General features: G+C 36.0%; 3 long non-coding RNA genes across 5 annotated transcripts; 1 reads left to right on the top strand and 2 right to left on the bottom strand.

Moving 5' to 3' along the window:
- Positions 1 to 236: 236 nt before the first annotated feature.
- LOC113326603 lies at positions 237 to 1,626 on the bottom strand. The gene is made up of 4 exons (XR_003348413.1): positions 1,291 to 1,626; positions 999 to 1,129; positions 462 to 498; positions 237 to 333 (listed from the first exon to the last, which is right to left on the bottom strand). It is a non-coding gene; the product is annotated as an uncharacterized LOC113326603 (long non-coding RNA).
- A 2,304-nt stretch (positions 1,627 to 3,930) lies between these two features.
- On the top strand, positions 3,931 to 6,246 carry LOC113326665. Of its 3 annotated transcripts, none has more exons than XR_003348462.1 (4): positions 3,931 to 4,086; positions 4,474 to 4,525; positions 5,089 to 5,861; positions 5,968 to 6,246. It is a non-coding gene; the product is annotated as an uncharacterized LOC113326665 (long non-coding RNA). The 3 variants fall into 3 exon arrangements; XR_003348461.1 differs by having other exon boundaries at positions 5,961 to 6,246; XR_003348463.1 differs by lacking the exon at positions 5,089 to 5,861 and having other exon boundaries at positions 5,961 to 6,246.
- An 11,455-nt stretch (positions 6,247 to 17,701) lies between these two features.
- LOC113326539 lies at positions 17,702 to 19,601 on the bottom strand. The gene is made up of 3 exons (XR_003348381.1): positions 18,597 to 19,601; positions 18,358 to 18,493; positions 17,702 to 18,259 (listed from the first exon to the last, which is right to left on the bottom strand). It is a non-coding gene; the product is annotated as an uncharacterized LOC113326539 (long non-coding RNA).
- Between the last annotated feature and the right edge of the window lie 4,534 nt (positions 19,602 to 24,135).

Genomic DNA, 24,135 nt, shown 5'->3' with positions numbered 1-24,135 from the left:
TCACATAAGTCCAGACTACAACAAACATCAAGCATCTTAATTAGTAAAGAATTTATCATCCACACATTATTAGACAAACAAAACTAAAGGGGTATGTTCTATTATATTTGATTAAGTGAATTTCTTAGTGTAAGATGGATGATGTGAAAAAGTAATCAATATGTTTTAAATAATTGGATTTTGTGATAGAAAATTTAGTAATACCTCAACGAACATCAACTGAATATAGTTGATGGCGGAAATGCAGAGAGGAGAACAGAGTTTCCTCTTAACTATTTATGCTCAGATGTATATGAATGACGCTGCTCCTCAAGGAGCTGAGATAGTTGGTGCCTATCAACAACAGCCAAAACATAAGTTAAAAGAGGAATATCAATGAAATTGAACCTAGTTGTTAAAGCCAAGGACATATGACAACTATATAATCTAATAGTTCTTCGGCAACCATATCCCGATCATACCTATTTATTTTTGCATCATTATATACGACTTGTCATCCTGCAAAAATATAATAAAAATTAAACAATACTGGTGATTTGTTGATTAAATAATGTCTCCTATCAAATCTAGTTCTCACCACACAATTCAGTTCCATAGAAATTTAGTCTCTTCCTCGCAGTATCGCACTGTTTACGCGGAAATTGGGTCTCCGCCTCCAAATAGAAAAGGCTCATAGTAGTTTTCATTTTTTTTCTACATCTCTGAAATTCAACTAGATCAAGCTAAGAACATATGCTAATAATCTCAAGATCACCTGTACTAGAGAATTTCCAATGATCTTCCTATAAAAATCAACAACCTTGCACTCACTATTGAGAAAATACTTGTGAATAATATCATGATCCAGTCAATCAATGAGTCTGCCCCTAGGATACCACTTTTCAGATAACATGTTTGGTATCTTCACCATTTCTAAGGATACTAAAAACCATACCAAACCAAATCACCCACTCGAGATAAAAAAGACAATACATAGATTTGAGATTGAGCTTCATTACCGTGAATCAGAAAAGCAAATTCCAGGATCTCGTCCACCACCTACACTTCTTCTTTCGCATATTCCATCGCCACCACAGAAACACTTCATGTAAATGTATCACAACAACAATAACAACTTGTGATCCATCTTCTTTATCAGTGAAAAACAAAATCAAATCAATATTAAAACATAATCAAACAACTTTCGAAACAAATACAGTGAAGATGATAATATGATTTAGCAAAATTAGTTTCAAAACCCTACAAAAATAGAAATTACACGAAATTACAAACTCATTTATGTTGTTTTACCTTTCAACGAATCTTCTATGTTGCATGTTGTTGAAGGTTAGAAATCTGGATCTTCAAAATCGACTTTTTAAACCTAATTTTTCTGATCATTTTGAAGACAAAGGGAAGAAAAAAATCAAAATCGAACTAGAAAATTGAATTCTGAGATCGAATATGGGATATTAATCTGAATCAACAGGTACATCTTTGGAGTTATCGATTGATTCATTAATTTATTTGCAGTTACGGAGGTGATGGCGGAGGAGGTGTTCCTAAATATATTTGCGGTAGAGTTGATGACGGAGGAGGTGGTAGTGCTGGTGGTGGCTGTTGTTGGAGAGAGAGTGAGAGATTTTGGTTTTCAAAAGAAAAATGAATACGATTGATTTAATCGACAGTGTACTGTGCAGGGAGCGTAAATACGGAACCAATAAAAAATATTAATGGATCTAAACGGGCTTATATTCCCAGCGTCTTTAAGGGCCACTCAAAAGGAATTAAGGTCATTCTTTTATTCCCAACCATTAAAGAGGATTAAGGAGTGTCTTAAAAATTAGAGAATTCTCTATATTGTCCTTCACCTTTATACTAAATTTATACCTATATTCTTTATTTTTATAATCACATCATTCCTTTTCTTCTTCTCTTTTCTATCCATTGAATTTTTTTTCATCGTTTTAATTTTGATTGAAACCAAAGATCGTCGATCAAACAAATTTTATGATTGATTGTTTAAAATTAAAACCCAAAATTCATTAACATTAAAGTTGAAACTTAGAACATAAAAAAAAAAAAAAAAAAAAAAAAAAAAAAAAAAAAAAATTAAACGAACAAAACAAATAAATGATAGTAGTTGTAATCCAAAATCAGGATTTGATTACTTGAACTCAAAAATTTGATCCAAAATTTTCTTGGTTTTGCAGTAGCAGAAACATAATCGGTAGGTAACGATCTATTTTACCTACCGATTATGGTTGATGTTCTTGGATTTACAAAAGCAGGAAAACAACCGGTAGATAAAAATCTATTTTATCTACCGATTGTGGATGATGTTCTTAAGAAATGATGAGCAACAACCAGAATCGTTAGATAAAATGATTGTTATCTACTGATTATTCTTGATTCAAAAAATTCAATTTTTCTGTACTAAAAATTAAACACAATCGGTAGATAATAAACACAATTTACTACCGATTATGGTAGTACCAAAATTCGAAAATCGAAGAATTTTTTTCAAAAACTCATTTTGGGGCCAGTATATAATCGGAAGTTTAATTAACTTAAACTTCTACCGAATATGGGTAATTCTGATTTCGAAATCCACTACATAATCGAAAGTTAAGTTCACTTATCTTACTTCCGATTGTTATAATTCCAAAATTTGAAAAATCAAGTTTTTTTCAAAAACTCATTTTGGGGCCAGTATACATTCGGAAGTTCAATTAACTTAAAATACTACCGAATATGGTAATTTTCATTTCAAAATGCCAATATATAATCGGAAGTTAAGTTCACTTACCTTACTTCTGAATGCTATAATTCCAAAATTCAAAAAATTAAGGTTTTTTTTTCTCAAAAACTCATTTTGGGGCCAGTATACATTTGGAGATGAAGTAGATAACACATCTTCCAAATGTTGTAAGTGAAAAACCATAAAATTTTAGAACTTTCGAAATTTCTGATTTTTGGGTCAACACTCATTCGGAGATTTATGTATGTTTTTGATCTCCGAATGTGACAGGTTCAAAACCAACCATGACATGGCTCTAGGTGGTTCCAAAGGCCGTTATAGAAGGTTAGCCAACATACATTCGGAGATTTACGAAAATACGTTATCCTCCGAATATAGAAGTTGCAAAACCAGAAAATTTTATATTTTTCGAAATTTCTGATTTTACCGATTATGACACTTGGAAGATATATATTTATCGAATGTATGTCATTATTATTCAAAAATGAAAAGAAATTAAAAATAAAAAAAAGACAAAAAACATTCTAATACTGAACCGACAATAATCGGAGGTCTTAGATTTTTTTTGTCTCCCGAATGCATTAGGAAGATAAATATGTTACTTTATCATCCGAATGTGTGAGGGTAATTCTGCCATTAAGAATTACGCGAGATAAGGGTTGGCTACATTTTTCATTTGGGTGACCTTTTTTGTCTTATTGTTGGCCCCCAAATTCTTTTCGATGGCCCCTAAAAATGCTAGGCTTATATTTAGAGACGGGTATATTTATTGTATGAGAAGGGTCTTTGTGAAGCCCGTCAAAACAAGGGGTATTTATATAATTACCACTATCATATTTTACGTCTCTCGCGTATTTTACTCCGATATTGTAGATCACCGGTAACCACGTTGTTATACACGGTTATTAGGCTGAGTGGAGTGGAGGAAAACATGGGGACGATAGTGACAGGCTGCAGTGGCTAAAGGCCTAATACAAATGAATTTTTCTCTGCTCGAATCCAGGATACGTTAACGGGTATTTAAAATTGGGTGAAGTTTCAATCCTCGCCCCAAAAAAGAAAAAAACGGGGAAACAATCCTCGCTTTGTCTTTTATTATAATTAAAAATCTAATAAAATATATTAATAACAGATTTTAGGCCCATCTTTTATGTTTTAAATAAATAAAAAAGTTTTCGGCGAGGATTGAAATTCCCTCCCTCACTGCTCCACTCAGTCCTCTCCTCATGGTGACATATCAACACTACTCAACCCATATATCCCCTCCACCACTCCAGTCAGCCTTATATCAGCATTAAAAACTTAAAGAAAGACATAAAGTAAAAAATATATTATCTTCGATCGAGGTATTTCTCTCACTCCTTCAATCATCTTTCAATGCTTCTTTGTAATCTCCGTTCTACATCTACACAGTAATGAGTCTAACGACGCATCTGATATTTCCCTTCAATTTTTCTTTTTGATTTCGTTAAGCCTTAGACCATTTTCTTCTGAAATATTTGTACCGCTCTTGTGCTTTTCATCAAATCATGATATTCCGTTACTATTCTACCGTAATTGGTCTGATAAGTTATTAACCCGATTGGGATTTCTTTTAATTGCAGATAAAAGTGTTGTTAGGGTTTTCTGTAGATTACTATTGTTAATCTAATTATAATTGTTTTCCTTCCCTAATCACCCTTCACTATTTTTCTGTCTATGTAATTGATGTTTGCCCTAATTTCTATTTACAGTTTCAAAGAAACAATTGGTATGTTTTGAGGGATTAATTTGCAATCACATCAGGTCAGTATGAGATAATACTATGATTCATGTGTTAATATACTCTCTTTTTGGTGATGATTTATTTGATGCCTAGCCAATTAGTTAACTTGTTAATTTGTGCACAATTTCTTGTGATTTTATTGTAATGCAAACACTCTGGGTTTGATTCATTGATGTGGATTGTCTTTAAATGAACAATTTGGTGTTTCTTATCACTGTCAGCAACATAGGACTAATCCTGTACCTACCTATTGAACATTCATATTATAACCCATCCCTGATTCACTGGTATCATCTTTAGGGACATCTAATAGAAATCTTAAGTCAAAGAAATCAATTTGGGCATATAGTTTAACCAATCTTTGATATACGATGCTTGGAATTTCTACTTGCAGATGTAAACGAAACACGATACACATGAGAATGGTAACACACATTTATGACTGTTTCTGTATTCGTGCTACTCGTTTTGATCTCCTTTGTTAGTTTTTTATCATACTGTGGTGCATAAGCATTGAATGAAATACATATGTAGGAGTTAAGGCTTAGCTGTACTCATGAAGGCTAGTTACATGTCATTGCAGATTTATTTATAACTAGACAGAGACGGAGCTTTGTTTAGGAAGATACATACATTTGCTCTAGAAATCTTAAGTCAAAGAAATCAATTTGGGCATATAGTTTAACCAATCTTTGATATACGATGCTTGGAATTTCTACTTGCAGATGTAAACGAAACACGATACACATGAGAATGGTAACACACATTTATGACTGTTTCTGTATTCGTGCTACTCGTTTTGATCTCCTTTGTTAGTTTTTTATCATACTGTGGTGCATAAGCATTGAATGAAATACATATGTAGGAGTTAAGGCTTAGCTGTACTCATGAAGGCTAGTTACATGTCATTGCAGATTTATTTATAACTAGACAGAGACGGAGCTTTGTTTAGGAAGATACATACATTTGCTCTAGAAATCTTAAGTCAAAGAAATCAATTTGGGCATATAGTTTAACCAATCTTTGATATACGATGCTTGGAATTTCTACTTGCAGATGTAAACGAAACACGATACACATGAGAATGGTAACACACATTTATGACTGTTTCTGTATTCGTGCTACTCGTTTTGATCTCCTTTGTTAGTTTTTTATCATACTGTGGTGCATAAGCATTGAATGAAATACATATGTAGGAGTTAAGGCTTAGCTGTACTCATGAAGGCTAGTTACATGTCATTGCAGATTTATTTATAACTAGACAGAGACGGAGCTTTGTTTAGGAAGATACATACATTTGCTCTAAAAATTACTATTATACTTTTCTGACCACTCGTATCGATACCTTTGCTATGGGTAATAGTTTGGCACTTCTCTAAGTTTAAATTTAACTCCAGGTGTCCTGCATTATTTGTTTTATTTGATTTGTCTATTTTAAGACCTATTGTTTGGCAGCCTACAGATATTCATGCCCACGACGCGTGTGAAAAAAGTCCCAAGTGAGAATGGGGTGTCAATGAATTGAACTTACTCTATTATCTTTCTAAAGACTTGAGAGACATCGAGCACCATCTTTGTTTGGCTGTACTGACAAGAATGAGTAATTTGTTTCATGTCTACTTAATTTTATCTTGTATCTACAAATTTTTGGATGTTGACTTGCATGTTGAGATTGTTAATAACTTGGAAAGTTTATAGTTGATAGATTGGATCAAACCTTTTCAATTTTAGATTTCTGACACATGCACTCATTTTGCATTTCACTTTGAGTGCCAATGTTGGTTCATATGGTAGTTTGCCTTGGTGGGAAACTAACAAGTTTAATGAATTCACAAATTCCAACCTAAATGACTCCATATGGTCATGTGTCCATTAAGAAGTTGGGTGTATACAGACTGATCCGCTATACACATCTATCACGTGTGTACCATTAACCATGTGCTGTTAGATAAAATGTCTTATCTTAACATGGGTATTCTAAGGTCATGTGTTGTTGTTTTTTGTGCTAGATTTTAATCTGATTTGTAATTAGGAAACACTTTCTTTTGGTATGATATGCGGTTTGAATTTGGTCTGATTAAGCTTGTTGCATTGCCGAAAGTAAGATTCTTATTTTCAGACTCTGAATGGTTACTTTAAGTTTCATTTAGCTTCTTAGATGTCATGATAGGTAAGTTCAGTAGGTCACCCATGTTTGCTAACAAAATTTTGAAGCATGTTTATTACTTCATAATGTGGAACAAGGTAAAAGAAAGCAATACTAGATTGCTATAAGCAAGAAGAGAAGAGAATTAAAGCAAGAAGAGAAAGATAAGTTTTGTGTTTAATAATTTGACTGAGTAATAGATAGCTCTTACAAGACTTAATCTAGCCTTTATATAGGCTTGAAGAATAACTAAACTAGGAAACAGAAAACTAAAAGGAAATCTAAAAGAATCCTAAAAATAAGAAAGACTGAAACTAGGAAACCATGGAAGTCAAACCTCTAAGCGGAATCTTCTGGAATTGTAGTATGCCCTGCATCAGTCCCCCCTTCTAGAGTAAAGCTCGTCCTCGAGTTGTCCAAACAAACCAGAAGTTCATTGTCACCATGAAACGTAAAAATCTCTTGAACATTAAATGTGTTGGAGATATTCCAATCATTTGGTAGATCAATAACATAAGCATTATCATTGATCTTCTTTAAAACCTTGAAAGGACCATATTTCGTCATCTTGGTTTTGTTATAAGTACCCACTGGAAATCTCTCTTTTCTTAGATGTGTCATCACGAGCTCCCCTTCCTTGAAGGTTATAAACCTCTTGTGTTTATCAGCATCCTCTTTATATTTAGAATTGGACTTCTCCAGTTTAGATTTTACTTCATTATGTAATTCAGTTGCTTTGTCTACAAAAGAGTCGGCTGCAGTGTTTGTACTCTGAGTGGTGGGTAAGGCTACCAAATCAAGAGTATGATTAGGTACTTTAGAGTACACAATCTCAAATGGAGTTTTCCCGGTAGAACGATTCACAGAAGTGTTGAAAGCGAATTCCATATGTGGCAATAACACATCCCACTGCTTACGATTATCCAGGCACTTAGCTCTAATCAAATTCCCAAGTGATCTATTAACAACCTCAGTCTGTCCATCATTTTGCGGATGTGAAGTTGTGCTGAATTGTAGAACTGTGCCTAAGCGCATCCATAAACTTTTCCAGAAATAACTCAAAAATTTGGTATCTCTGTCAGAAGTGATAGACTTTGGAACCCCATGCAATCTTACTACTTCTTTAAAGAACAAAGAAGCAACATTAGAAGCGTCAGTTGATTTCTTACAAGCCACGAAGTGAGCCATTTTAGAGTAACGATCAACTACGACCATAACAGAATCATTACCTCTAGCAGTACGAGGTAAACCAAGTATAAAATCCATACTTATATCAACCCAAGGTGCATCAGGAACTGGTAAAGGAGTATACAACCCGGTATTTTGAATTGTACCCTTTGCTCTCTGACAGACCATGCATTTTTGTACGAACTTTTGTACATCACGTTTCAAAGATGGCCAGAAATATCTTTCTTCAATCAGGGCAATGGTTTTATCTCTCCCAAAATGACCACCAAGACCACTGCCATGTAATTCTCGCATAAGATGTAAACGTAAAGACCCTTGAGGAATACATAATCGATTCCCTTTAAAAAGAAAACCTTCTTGTATAAGAAAATCATCAACCCCATGAGTTTGAGAACTGCATTGATCCCATAGTTTGCCAAAATCTTCATCTTCTGGATAAATGTCTTTGATATAGTCAAATGCATAACTCTCATTACGAATTGTAGTTAATAGATGACTTCTTCTACTTAAGGCATCAACAACTTGATTCAATTTGCCACTTTTATGTCTCACGGAGAAAGTGTATTTGTTGAGTGTGGAAAGCCATCGATCATGCATTCTGTTAACTTTAGCAGAAGTATTCAAAAACTTCAAAGCATGGTTGTCAGTGTTGACAACAAATTCCCTATGTATAAGATAAGTATGCCACTGCTTAAGAGATTGAACAAGAGCCAATAACTCTAATTCATATGTAGACCATTTCTTTTGTGCATCTGAATTCTTCTCACTGTAATATGCAATTGGATGACCCTCCTGTGATAATACTGCACCAATACCAACAACAGATGCATCACAATCTATTTCAAAAGGCTTGTTGAAATTCGGAAGTGCAAGAATTGGTGCGTACAAAGCTTTTATTTAAGAAGAATAAAGCTTTTATCCATTGCTTCCGTCCACTCAAACTTCTCCTTCTTGAGACAGTCAGTCAAAGGTGCAGAAATAGAGCTAAAGTTCTTCACAAATCTTCGATAGAAAGAAGCCAAACCATGAAAACTACGAACATCACGAATAGAAGTAGGAACTGGCCAATCTTCAATTGCTTGAACTTTAGAAGGATCGACATGAATACCATCAGTAGAAATCACATATCCCAAAAATGTTACTGAAGAAGCCATGAAGGTACACTTCTTCAAATTAACATATAAAGAGTTGTCAGCAAGAACTTGAAACACTTGTGAAAGATGTTGGAGGTGTTCTGGCTCACTGCGACTAAAAATTAGTATGTCATCAAAATAGACAATAACAAATTTACTGAGAAAGGGTTGGAGAACCTGATTCATAAGTCGCATAAAAGTACTAGGTGCATTAGATAACCCAAATGGCATGACCAGCCATTCATATAAACCTTCACGTGTCTTGAATGCTGTTTTCCACTCATCTCCACCTCGAATGCGTATTTGGTGGTAACCACTGCGTAAATCCAACTTAGTAAAAATAATAGAGCCCGACAGTAAATCAATCATATCATCAATACGCGGGATCGGAAATCTATAAGGAATGGTGATGCGATTTAATGCTCTGCAATCGATACACATCCTCCATCCATTGTCTTTTTTACTAACCAAGAAGGCAGGACTGGCACAAGGACTGTTGCTAGGTCGTATCAAACCCTTTGTAAGCAAATCATTTACCTGTCCCTGTAATATCTCATGCTCAGCAGGACTCAAGCGATAGTGTGCTTGGTTTGGTAAAGAGGCTCCAGGAATAAAATCGATGCAGTGTTGAATATTCCGTAAAGGAGGTAATGCAGTTGGTAGTTCATCTGGAAATAAAACATTATATTGAAATAATAAGGGCTTCACCTTTGCAGGCAACTCAATCATAGGCTTAGAATCTTCATGGGAATGTAAAGAATGTTGTGGGTGCAAAGAACGAATAACAGTGGCTACGACAGCATCAGTCTGCGCACAAGAGTTTGAAGTGGAATTGGATGGACTAAGAACCTTGGTTTTCCCATTATGAACAAAAGTGTAAGTATTCTCGAATCCATTGTGAACCGCGTGAAGATCGTATTGCCAAGGTCTGCCAAGAAGAAGATGGGTTGCCGTCATATTAATGACATCACATAGAACTGTGTCTTCATAACCCTCAAAAGAGAATGACACATAACACTGAAGAGTAATCTTCTGTGTGCTAGAGGCATTAACCCATCCTACAGTGTAAGGTTCTGGATGAGAAGTTACTGGTAGTTCAAGCTTCTTAACTACGTGATCAGCAATATAATTATCCACACTGCCACTATCAATTATCATCTTGCAGATTTTACCCCCAATATAACATCTGATTTAAAAATACTGTGTCTCTGAGACTTGCATTGTTGAGTAAGAAATAATGGACGAATCATCCCAACAAACTCGTCGTCATCACCAGGTGAGTCTTCATCTTCGAACTCATTAAGCGCACCAGTGACTTCATTAATGAACTGAGGTTCACCAATCAAAGCATTGAATTTCCGACAATCACTAGAAGTGTGCCCCGATTGCTGACATTTATTGCACTTATCTCCACGAAATTTTGTATAAGCATTATTAGCTCGCTGTTGCGGTGGAAATTGTTGTTGCCTGTTATGAAACCGATTCCCTGTAGTAGGAGGAGTTGGTTGCAGAGAGTGAGACTGCTGACCCGGCTGAAGATCAACTGGATTGGCTAAGATAGGTGTAGCCAGAGGTGGAGTATAAGGCACAATATGGCTAGGTTGTCGATGTGAATGGCTAACATCATCATAAGGAGGCCTGGGAATATTCAAAACAGTATCTGGAGAAAAGTTTTGAGATGAATTGGTACCCCTGTAAGTATTTTGATAACGCCCTTGTCTGGATGGATAAATCCTAGAAGAACGAATAAGACGATTTTCTATCTTAATAGCTTGCTGCACAGCTTCGACCATAGTAAAAACTGAATGAGTCATACCATTTTGTATTAATCTATTCAGTCCCTCAATGAATCTTGCAACTAACTGTTCTTCAGATTCTTTGAGTTGATTTCGTGCGACCAAATTATAAAAATCTGACACATATTCTTCAACAGTTCGTGCCCCCTGCTGAATGTTTTGTAATTTGATGAAAAGTTGCTGCATAAAGTCTCTAGGTAAGAACTTATCCCTGATCAAAGTTTTCATACGTTTCCAAGTACGTATTTTCGGTTTGTTAGCGTTTCTACGATCAGATCTTATCCCACCAAGCTGCAGCTCCTCCTTTGAGTTTGTATGTCACAAGTTTAACCTTAGAATCTTCAAGGACTTCCATGTATTCGAAAAAAGCTTCTACCTCAAAGAACCAATCAGTTAGTTCTTCAATACGAAAATTTCCAGGGAAGTTGGGAATATCATCTTTTAGTTTATATTCTGGTAAAGAACTGTAAGGGTTGTGACCAGTTTTTAAACGTCGTTCTTCAATCCAATTCTTCTCTAGATCGTTCTCACGTTCATCTTCATCATCACTGTCAAGTGCAGGAGAAACTATCTTCTTCTTTGAATGACCTATGAAGCCTTCATACGGTTTATTAATGTTTAAAGTACGCAATACATCTTCAGGTACTTCATCATTCTGTAAAAACTGAAGTACATCTTCTTTAGTTTTTCCTTCTAAGTCTACAAGCTCAGGCATATCCAAATCTAGATTTATATGTTTTTCAACCTTCAAAAGTTGATTCTGCATGGTTTCAAGCTTGGTATCTCTTAACCCTAATTTGTCCTCCATGGACTTCTCAAGAGCTTCAGTAATGTTTTTTGCCAAAATCTCGGTATGAGATTTGATGAGAGCTTCGATTGCTGCTAGAGTAACTGGTTGAGCAGTCATATTTTTTTAGTTTTTTTTTTTGTATACGAAAAGGAACTAAAAAAGGACTGAAAGGTGTTGCGGAAGCGAAGTAAGGATCAAGTTATAGGATGAAAACCTAAAACTAAGCGGTTGATACCAACTAATGTGGAACAAGGTAAAAGAAAGCAATACTAGATTGTTATAAGCAAGAAGAGAAGAGAATTAAAGCAAGAAGAGAAAGATAAGTTTTGTGTTTAATAATTTGATTGGGTAATAGATAGCTCTTACAAGACTTAATCTAGCCTTTATATAGGCTTGAAGAATAACTAAACTAGGAAACAGAAAACTAAAAGGAAATCTAAAAGAATCCTAAAAATAAGAAAGACTGAAACTAGGAAACCATGGAAGCCAAACCTTTAAGCGGAATTTTCTGGAATTGTAGTATGCCCTGCATCACTTCATTATATATTAGATTAGTTCATTTGATCCCCGTCCAATACTTTGTACACATGTTATTAACTGGTAAGCTCATTTGATTATCAATTTGGGATGCAAATGATCTGTTGGATAATATTGTGATTTTAAAAATACTTTACTACTTAAAATGCTTAACAGTTTGATGTTTGGAAATGGTAAAATATTGTAGGCTTACAATACACTCGGAAAAAATACACCGAATAGACCGGAATAAATAAATAATGGACGTCAAAGACCTTGCAGCTACATCATCCTCTAGCTTCGAATTGCTCATGTCTACTGAGTTTACTCTATGATGATGATTAGGATATTTGCAGTTTTTCTTGTATAACAAACATATGTACAAAATAATCTACAGATGAATATGGATATGTAGTTAGGTGCACTATTATTAATATGGCCTTTTGGAAAAGCTGAAAATTTTGACGAACAACAATACAAACCTTTTTTTTTTTTTTTCTGTGGTTTCAGATGCATCTTCTTTACTGTTATTTCTTCCCTAATTCATTGTCAGATAAGTTGTGAAACACGCTTGAGATTCAATTGAGTTGATGTTTGTCCTGATTTCTGTTTTCAGGTTAAAAGAAACAGCTGGTACGATTTCAAGGATTGATTTGGAATCACATCAGATCCGTATTAGATAACAATATGATTTCTGTGTTAACTTACTTTCTTTCACTTTTTGGTAATGATATATCATATACTTAGTCAATTAGTTAACTTGTTTATGCACAAATTCTTATGGTTTTATTGTTATGCAAACGGGTTTGATAAATTGTTGTGATTTGTTCTTATGTGAACCATGTGGTTGCTTAACTCCGACTTCACTCCCGACTTCGCTCCAGAAAATCATTCTTTTACCAGGAATCTAAATCCCATGTCAGAGCCACAACCTTTCGACAATTCTGGTTATGAAGAGTCATCAAATCAGAATGTGAATTCGTTGTAGAGGAATGGAAAAATAGTTGCAGCTGGATATGTGGCGACCGGTTTGGAAGGTGAAGTCTGTGACCACATGATTCTGCACCAATCTGGGACCCTCCTCAAGTGAAGACTACTAAGCTATCTTCTTATGTTGCTGGTGGTTGGGTAGTATGACATAAAAAGCGTCTGCAATTTTACAAATTAAATTTTGTTTACTTTCTTACAGATTGGTACGGTTAGCAGAGTTTAATGTTTTAATTTTTAATTATTTGTTAGTTTTCATTGTTTTAAGAGTGTGGTGAGGATATTAATTGATGTCGAAACATATTTTATTTATTAATTTAATTTCGATTAAATTTCTTGGGTATTATTTCTAATATTTTGCACATCTAACGATGTGGTGGGTTGGGAAAGCGGGTGTATGAATCCAAGGTGGGGGAAAACAAAAATAATTTTTTTTTCTTAATAACTGCCTAATTTGTGGCACTAATATATGCAAGAGATTTGACATACTTTTTAGTGTGATTTAAATTAATTATAGTCACATTTATTAGTGTAACCTCTAATGTGTAACAAAAGAGAATCACCATATTTATTATACTGATAAGTGTGATAATAAATAAGATGTCACACATATTTGTGTTACAAAATGTCTGATTCGGTGTAGTGTGAATCACATCTTTTGAAGTCTTATTCCATCACAGTATTCACTTCTTATTGAGGCTTAACAGAGGTTCCCATAAACATAATTTTCTGGGAAGGGTATAAACACATACACGGTTTATATATGTGTTATCAATCAAGAGAGAAACACCTTTAGGTGAAAACCTTAGAGTTTCCTATAGAAGATTTGGATGTTCGTGACCCCGAACCGGATACCAAAAGATCAAGAAGAACCCAAGAGTAAATACATACTGTTTTTCAAAATGTCTCTTTCAAACAGAGCTCAGTTATCTAATCAGAATAGATATAGCAAAAGAGATACATATAATACAGAGAGAATTAATTAATAGACAGAAATCTCAACCTGTAAAACAGACATCAGACTTATAGAACAGATGGTAATCGACCTAAGACTTGAGCAACTCATAAACAGGCATCCTTGTGACTCTCAAGTTAGACACAAGGATGAGAATACCTATAGTTAGTTAGGTAGTAAGATGAGATATAATCTCACCATGAGTGTGAGAAAGATTTGGGGATACCACCTGACAGTCTGACTTTTGTATTTCTTACCTCTCTTTGACTGCTTTCAACTCCATAGAAAGTTCTTACAGCCCCTTTTGAGAGTCCTTTAAATGGATCTTTTTGATAACTAAGTTTAGGACCTCTCGAGATTGGTTCTAGAGGATTTACTGAGATAGGTCTCCACCTTCCAGACTTAGATCTACCAGTCTTATTCTCATAGACATCGGGAAACTGTGTTTGTGTGGTGTAGTGTGAGAATAAACACGATCCCTGTAAAGATTCTGAAACGAGCAATCATTAAAAATCTTTTTATGAGGGTTCTGGTTTTCTGTGGGAGTGAAATCCATTGTTGATGCCGTCAGATGATTAACTCGGTTGACGGTAAATAGAAGAAGATTTTGAAGATCGGAAATCTGTTTCTTCCTATCAAAAAAATGTTTAGCACTATGATTCCTTTTCCCACAGAAGGAACAGTTTCGTGGAAGAGAATTGTTGAAAGACATCTATTTCAAACCCATGTCCCGTCTGGAAGCCTGTCGTTTGTTTTTTGCAAGTACTTCCTTTGGTGATTTTTTCTTCATCACAGTTAACTCACATTAAGAACCAGCGCGTGATATAGAAGAATTTCTCACTATAACGTTTTCCTTTGGTAAGGAGATCGATTGTTGTTGGGCAAGGTGAAGAGATGCAGCAATGTTCTCTGTTTCAACATGAATGTTGTTCAAATTTGATGAATGTGTCTCAATCTAACGTTTTTCTCAAATTGTCCCTAATTTAACACTATTCTCAAAGATACTAATCTTCTCTTGTTGAAGCATATTCTCCTGAGTGAGTTTTTTAATATTGTTAGAGAAGGACTCAATGGTTTTGTAGAGTTGACGTTCTTGACCAATAGACTTTTCAAATTCATCCAAGAGTTGAGCATGATTGCGAAAGTCAATCGTCTCAGTTATATTTTCTTTATTTCTGGTGACATTCCTTTCTACTTCTGCCATCATGTCAACTGTCTCGTTTCTTTCTCGGGATTCGGAAAAATCAGCTAAGGAGTTATCCTTTGAGGAAAAACCAAGACATTTGACATAGTTAAAAGTATTAGAAGACATAGACTATGCGTAGATAGGAGATACTACTTTGTCCACAGAGTCAGATTGCCACAAACACAGACTTTTGAGGTCTTGAACGTGTTTGCCTGCTCTGATACCAATTGAAAATACGGGTGTCTAACAACCTCACCCAATATTTCGATTAGCAATCTGTATGGATTAACTCCAATATACTTTCTATAGAATTAACTAGACAGTCAGACTCAATCTAGATAAAAGTATATCAAAGAGTTAATATGTCGATCTCTCGATTTGATCTATACTCAACCAAATGGAAATCTGCGAGTCTTTATCAAATACTACCTAGAGAGATAATTTGGATGGTACCAAAGACCAATATCCAAGTGTCAATCAATTCAAATCAACAATCAAAGGTTGAATATTCTAATTGATTGATCTTAACGCACAACCTGTGATAATTCAATTATATAACAAAATATAATGCAGAATAGAAATAACACAGACACCAGAAATTTTGTTAACGAGGAAACTGCAAATGCAAAAAAAACAACTGGGACCTAGTCCAGATTGAACACCACATTGTATTAAACCGCTACAGACACTAGCCTACTTCAAACTAACTTCGGTCTGGACTGTAGTTGAACCCTAATCAATCGATGTGTATACGGAATTGGTGAAAGAGACAGGTTGAGTATGCGTACCCATACGCATAGTGGCGGAAGTTCACGTCCGTGAATATCTGCTGAGTTTGGAGCTTACAAAACTCTTAAACCAGTCACCTAGAGTATGCGTACCTCTACGCATATTGGCGGAACTTTTCTACCCGAAAAATTCTGCTGAGTTTGGAAACCAAAACCAACTCAAATCTGGTTGCTTAAGTACGCATACCCGTACACATACTTAAGCTAGTTATTATATCAAATTGGTAGTTCATGAACTTAAACAAATAAATTATAAGGAATGCAATCTTTGCAAACCGTGGCTATAATTTTCATGAATTGATTCAAATGAATCAAACCAATTTTGTTTCAATTGTGTTTATTCATAAAGACCTAAGCAACTGAACAAATCTCCGACTAGTTCTTTTGAGTCAATTGAACTAGTTCTGATAAAGATGAATCTGGTTGATATGAAAGTGCTCATATGGCTAACCATTGGTTAACTATTGTTGAACCAACTAAGTGTACACGTTTAGGTACGGTTACTGAAACCTAAATAAAATACATTTCATTTGTGTATAAAAAGCTAAGATTCGATCTAACGGTTGAAAGATATTAGCTTGGTTGAATTAGGTTTTTCATCTAACGGTGAATATTGAATGCTTTGTTACTAAGCTAACATAGATTGCAAACCCTGATTTGAAAACTATATAAAGGAGAACTCTAGCAACTGGGAAACCTAATCCACACGCCTCCTGTGTGATACTAGTTGTGTTAAGTTAGAGTCAATTCTCTTTTAACCTTAGGTTTCTTCTCGAGACCCTTTAGGTTAATGACTTAAAGACTTCATTGGGATTGTGAAGCTAGACCGGACTATTTCTCTTGTAGTTTAGTGATCTGATCTTGCTGTTTCTATCATACGAGTACAATTGTAAGATTGTCTTCAGATTTATATCTCCGATATGCAAGATAAAAAGAAATCACAAACATCTTCGTCTCATCGTTTGTTTTTCTACAATATCTTGTTTCGCTACCATATGATTAATATTATTGTGAGGTGATTGATATTTCTAGGCCGTTCTTCGGGAATATAAGTCTGGTATATCAATTAGTTCCGGTTCACCTTGATTTTATCAAAAGATGGAACAAACTCATAGGTTTATCTGTGGGAGACAGATTTATCTATTATCACAGATTTTTCTGTGTGATACAAATTTGTTTATTAAATTGTTCGACTTTGGGTCGTAGCAACTCTTAGTTGTGGGTGAGATAAGTTAAGGGAATCAAGTGCGCAGTATCCTGCTGGGATCAGAGACGTAAGAAGCGCAACTGTACCTTGAATCAGTGTGAGATTGATTAGGGCTCAACTATAGTCCAGACCGAAATTAGTTTGTAGTAGGCTAGTGTCTGTAGCGGATTAATACAGTGTGGTATTCAATCTGGACTAGGTCCCGGGGTTTTTCTACATTTGCGGTTTCCTCGTTAATAAAATTCTGGTGTCTGCGTTATTTCTTTTCCGCATTATATTTTGTTATATAGTTGAAATATCACAGGTTGTATGTTAAGAGCAATCAATTAGAATATCCAACCTTTGGTTGTTGATTTTTGCATTTTTTGACACTTGGATATTGGTCTTTGGTACCATCCAAGTTTATATCTCTTATATTCAATCGGGCTCGCAGATTTCTATTTGTTGATTGCGGATTGAATTAGAGATTGAGATATTTAACTCTTTGATATAATTTACTCTAGATTGAGTCTAACTGTCTAGTTGATTCTCTTGAAAGTATATTGGAGTTAGTCCATACAGATTGCTAATCGAAATATTGGGTGTGGTTGTTAGACTCCTGCATTTTCAACTTCATCTGTGCATCTCCACTGCAATCCATTCATTCGTACAGTTCCAATTTCATGTCAACTCAATCACCAGCTTAAGCTCAGCTTACAAGCCTAGCTTGCAACCATCACAAGCTCTCAGTAGCAACACCAGACATCTTGCAATCTCCATTAAGCTCACTGCAACACACCTGCAGTTTCATTGCAACCAAACAACAGCATCATCCTTCGCCAAATTCATTCTTCAGCGCCGCCAGAACCTATCTACCTTCAAACCAACTCTTCAAGGCCATCAACTGCTCAAACCACCTGCGATTCGTATTCAGACTCAACCCAATTCAGACCAGATAAACCCCAAACTCCGTAGGCTGCTGTTGTAAGAAAACATGAATGAACTGTTGAGATTTCAACCATGCAAATTCACCTCAATTCACACAAAACCTCCATATCAATCCATACCGTGGGTTTTGAAAATCTGCAATTAAGAGAAATCATGGCAGATAGATTAGACCAAATCCAAGCAAATAAAAATAGAAATGGAAAATAGGTATAGACTCTGGAAACAAAAACTACCTTGTCAAGCTGATCAACTTCAGTTTTTCCATTAAATAGGGGTTCCTTGGATAACAGCTCAGTCATTACACAACCCTACGACCACATATCAATTGTTGTTGAGTATTGTTTTGTCCCTAATAAAAGCTCAGGTGCTCTGTATGAAAAAAAGGATAATCAAATTAGACACTGCAATCTTTTCAGTCAATATATAAGAATGGAAATACAAAACAAGATTACACAAATGGTGTCAAGCTCACCTGTACCGTAGAGTAAAGGCGAGACATTCCTAAATCACAGATCTTCAGCTCACCCTGATTATCCATACCGAGAATCCCAGGATTCTATTGTTATAAACGAACAATCACCACTGCCTGCAATTCCTTGGGACATCAGAACCCTCAAACTTTGAATACAACATCATCTTTCTTCACAGTTCCACTCCTCCATCACTCCATCGACGATGTATTATAACACCTTCAGATGAATTCCGACAAAGCCCCAAATAAGACCAACACTCAACATGAATAACGAACTCATACACAAATTCGATTAGAACCCAATTCGAACCTGTGTTTAGAATCCCCAAATTAAACCCATCTTCTCCGGCTAACCAAGATTTCAGATAGAGAAAGCCACCACTCACGAGAGATCTCGGAAATTAAGACAAGTACAATGTACAGGTTCGAGTTTGATAAAGAATTTTGGCTACAGAGAAGAGCTGGATCAGGGAAGAGACAAGATAACCATCAATATCCTGTTATGGAAATTGGGATGAGGTTCTAGATTGAGAAGAAGATGTTGATGAATCGAGAACACGGTTGAATCGAAGATTGTGGTATTTGAATTGTCAACAGTCTAGGGTTTTGTGTTTGAGTTCGAATTATAGACATGAAAGAAATTGAGTTCTATGATGAAGATTTGAAGCAATTGAAGCTTAGGAAACCTCGGTTAGGGCTGAATTTCTCTATGGTTTGAGATGGTGAGCTAATAGGTAAAGATGGAGAAGTTGCTGCTGTTGATTGTTACCGAGAAGAAAGATACCAAAATTGTGAATTTCAGATATGGTTTTGATGAGCTACTACTGTTGACTGTTGAAGATGAGTGAAAGATACCAAAATTGTGTTCTTGTTGCTGGCGTTTTGAGTGATTCTGCTGGTGTTGGATTGGGGTCGTTTTGAGTGATTCTGTTGCTGGTAAAATCACGAACTGCAGAGTGCAAGATAGAAAAGATAGCTAGAAGATAGTGAGAGGGGGAGAATGAGTGATGCATTTCTCTCTCGGCTTTAGTGTATGTAAGGTAAACACTTAAATTCGGACGGTGCAGATATCTTTTAGGATGCTCGTACAGATTGCAGAAATCATGGGACGGTGTAGCTTCGTTTTAGGATGCTCATACAGATTGAGAAGCTTATGTGTTTCTGTTTGTGCTAGTACAAACTCGTGTATTCGGTTTTATTATCAATTTTGGATTCGAAAAAAATCCAAAAAATTATATCAATAAATTTAAGATATTATTATGGACCTAGGGTTAAAAAAAATCCGAAATATAAATGGGAATGAATCTAAAAAATAAGAAATGAATTCGATAATTGGTGTGTTTCTATGTGCTTTTGTGCTTTCTCTTTGTGCTTCCGGATTGAATTTCGACTAGTCACATAGGTCATGAAGCAATTTCGACTATTCATACAGGTCATGAATTTCAAATGTGGTATAACAGCATATAAACTATGATCCAAGAAGTTCCGGGTGGGTTCTGACTTCAAACATAACAGGATACATCATCGAAATCAATATATATGAATCTCAGTGTCGATTCGAACTTCAAATTTGTTATATTAAGGCATACAAACTATGAATCAAGAAGCTCTGGGAGGATTCTGACTTCAAACTTAGCATGATACATCGTCGAAATCGATAAATATGAAGGTCAGTGTCGGTTCGAACTTCAAATTCGGTATAACGACATACAAACTATGAACCAAGAATTTCCGGGAGGATTCTGACTTCAAACATAGCATGATACATCATCGACATCGATAAATATGAAGATCAGTGCCGATTTGAACTTAAAATTTGGTATAACGACAAACAAACAATGAATCATGAAGCTCCATGAGGGTTCTGACTTCAAACTTAGCAGGATACATCATCGAAATCGATAAATATAAAGCTCAATGCTGATTTTAACTTCAAATGTGGTATAAAGGCATACAAACAATGAACCAAGAAGCTCCGGGCGGGTTTTGACTTCAAATTTAGCAGGATACCTTGCCGCGAGTGGACTACTATAAGTCGGAAACTTTTTAAGAACGATGAATCCAACCATCAACACATAAGATTCCATTGGAATATTCCCCGAAACCTTAAACACACCCCTTTTCGTCAACTTCGAGAAAGAACCTAGCTCCGAGATCAATTCCTGGCTGCGAGTGGACTACTATAAGTCAGAAACTTCGTAAGAACGATGAATCCACCAATCTACAGGTAATATTCCATTATGATCAATACCTGGCCGGGTGGGTTCTAACTTTAAACTTAGCATGATACATCATCAAAATCGATAAATATGAAGCTCAGTATCGATTCGAACTCCAAATGTGGTATAACGACAAACAAACTATGAATCAAAAATCTTCGTGTGGGTTCTGACTTCAAACTTAGCATGATACATCATCGAAATCGATAAATATGAATCTCAGTTTCGATCCAAACTTCAAATTCGGTATAACGACAAACAAACTATGAACCATGAAACTCTGGGTGGGTTCTGAATTCAAACTTAGCTGGATACATCATCGAAATCGATAAATATGAAACTCAGGTAAGATTCTATCAGAATATTCCCTGAAACCTTTCGTCAACTTCGATACCGAGCTTGGCTCCGAGATCAAAACCTAGACGAGAGTGGACTACTATAAGTCGAAAACTTCGTAAGAACGATGAATCCACCCATCTACAGGTAAGATTATATCGAAATTTTCCCTGAAACCTTAAACACACCCCTTTTCTTGAACTTCCATACTGAACCTGGCTCCGATCTCGAAACCTGGCCGCGAGTGGACTACTATAACTCGGAAACTTCGTAAGAACGATGAATCCACCCATATATAGGTTTCATCCGAATATTCCCTGAAACCTTAAACAAACCCCTTTTCGTCAACTTCGAGAAAGAACCTGACTCCGATATTGAAACCTTGCCAGGAGTGGACTACTATAAGTCGGAAACTTCATAAGAACGATGAATCCACCATCTACAGATAAGATTCCATCGTAATATTCCCTGAAACCTTAAACAAACCCCTTTTCGCCAACTTCGAGAAAGAACCTGGCTCCGAGATCGAAACCTGACCAGGAGTGGACTACTATAAGTCGGATATTTTGTAAGAACAATGAATCCACCCATCTACAGGTAAGATTCCATCGGAATATTCCCCACAACCTTAAACAAACCCCTTTTTGTCAACTTCGATACTGAACCTGGCTCCGAAATCGAAACCTGGCCGGGAGTGGATTACTATAAGTCGAAAACTTCATAAGAACGATGAATTTACCCATCTACAACTAAGATTCCATCGTAATATTCCCTGAAACCTTAAACAAACCCCTTTTCGTCAACTTTGAGAAAGAACCTGGCTCCGAGATCGAAACTTGGCCGAGAGTGGACTATAAGTTGGATATTTTGTAAGAACGATAAATCCCCTCATCTACAGGTAAGATTCTATCGAAATATTCCCCGCAACCTTAAACAAACCTCTTTTCGTCAACTTCGATACCTAACCTGGCTCCGAGATCGAAACCTGGCCGGGAGTAGACTACTATAAGTCGGAAACTTCATAAGAACGATGAATCCACCCATCTACAGGTAAGATTGCATCCAAATATTCCGAGAAACCTTAAACAAACCCCTTTTCGTCAACTTCGATACCGAACCCGGCTCAGAGATGGAAACCTGGCCGGGAATGGACTACTATAAGTCGGAAACTTCATAAGAAAGATGAATCCACCAATCTACAGGTAAAACTCCATCGTAATATTCCCCGAAACCTTAACAAACCCCTTTTCACCAACTTCGATACTGAACCTGGTTCCGAGATCGAAACTTGGCCGAGAGTGGACTAATATAAGTCGGAAACTTCGTAGTAATGATGAATCCACCCATCTATATGTAAGATTCTATCAGAATATTCCCCACAACCTTAAATAAACCCTTTTTCATCAACTTCGATACTGAACCTGGCTTCGAGGTCGAAACCTGGCCGGGAGTGGACTACTATAAGTCGGAAACTTCATAAGAATGATGAATCCACCCATCTACAGGTAACATTCCATCAGAATATTCTGTGAAACCTTAAACACGCCCTTTTTCGTCAACTTCGATACTGAACCTGGCTCCGAGCTCGAAACTTGGCCGTGAGTGGACTACTATGAGTTGTAAACTTCGTAAGAACGATGAATCCACCCATCTACAGGTAAGATTCCATCGGAATATTCCCAGAACCTTTAAATACACCCATTTTCATCAATATCGATACTGAACCTGGCTCTGAGTTCGAAACCTGACCTCGAGTGGATTAATATAACTCGAAAACTTCCTAAGAACGATGAATCCTCCCATCTACATGTAAGATTCCATCGGAATATTTCTCGAAGCCTTATGCACAACTCTTTTCGTCAATTTTGATACTGAACCTGGCTCCGTGATCGAAACCTGGCTGCGAGTGGACTACTATAAGTCGGGAAAAAGAACGATGAATCCTCCCATCTACAGGTAAGATTCCATTGGAATATTAACTGAAACCTTAAACACACCCCTTTTCGCCAACTTGGATACTGAACTTGGGTCCGAGCTCGAAACCTGCCCGCAAGTGGACTACTATAACTCGAAAACTTCGTAAGAACGATGAATCCATCCATTTACAGGTAATATTCCTTCGGAATGTTCCCTGAAACCTTAAACAAACCCTATTCTGGCATATTGTATGCATACCCTGGCTCCGAGGTTAAAACCTGGCCGAAAATGGACTACTATAAGTCGGAAACTTGGTAAGAACGATGAATGCATCCATTTACATGTAAGATTCCTTCGGAATATTCCCCGAAACTTTAAACAGACCCTATTTTGTCATATTGTATACATAACCTGGCTTTGAGCTTGAAACCTGGCCCTGAGTGGACAATTATAAGCCGAAAACTTGGTAAAAACGATGAATCCATCCATTTACAGGTAAGATTCCATCGGAATATTCCTCGAAAATTTAAACAAACCCTATTCTAGCATATCGTATGCAGAACCTGGCTTTAAATGTGGTTCAAGGGCATACGAACCATGATCCTTAATGTCTGAAGTGGTTCTCACTCCAAATTTAGCAGGATATATCATAAAAACTCGTAAAGATGGACCATTTACAGGTAAGATTCCATCGGAATATTCTCTGAAACCTTAAACAAACCCTATTTTGGATATTTCTACCCAATCTCAGAACGCCTAAATTTCTAGAATTTAGTGGGGGGTGTTAGAGAAAATAGTTTTTAGCAGAAGTGAAATTTTTTTTGCAGATCCGAAGACCAAAATAATTTTTTGCAGAAGTGAGAATTTTTTTATAGAAGTGAATAAAATTTAGCAGAAGTGAGAAAAATTTAGCAGAAGTGTTTATACCTCTACGACAACTCTTATAAAGGTAGTGAATAGTGATGACAAATTTTTTTAGCAGAAGTGAGAAAAATTTAGCAAAAGTGAGAAACTTTTTTTGGCAGAAGTGAATAAAATTTAGCAGAAGTGAGAAAAATTTAACAGAA

Source organism: Papaver somniferum, unplaced genomic scaffold, assembly GCF_003573695.1.
Source record: "Papaver somniferum cultivar HN1 unplaced genomic scaffold, ASM357369v1 unplaced-scaffold_10, whole genome shotgun sequence".
Lineage (NCBI taxonomy): Eukaryota > Viridiplantae > Streptophyta > Magnoliopsida > Ranunculales > Papaveraceae > Papaver > Papaver somniferum.
Note: the sequence above shows the minus strand (reverse complement) of the source record. Positions and strands in the feature narration are given on the sequence as shown.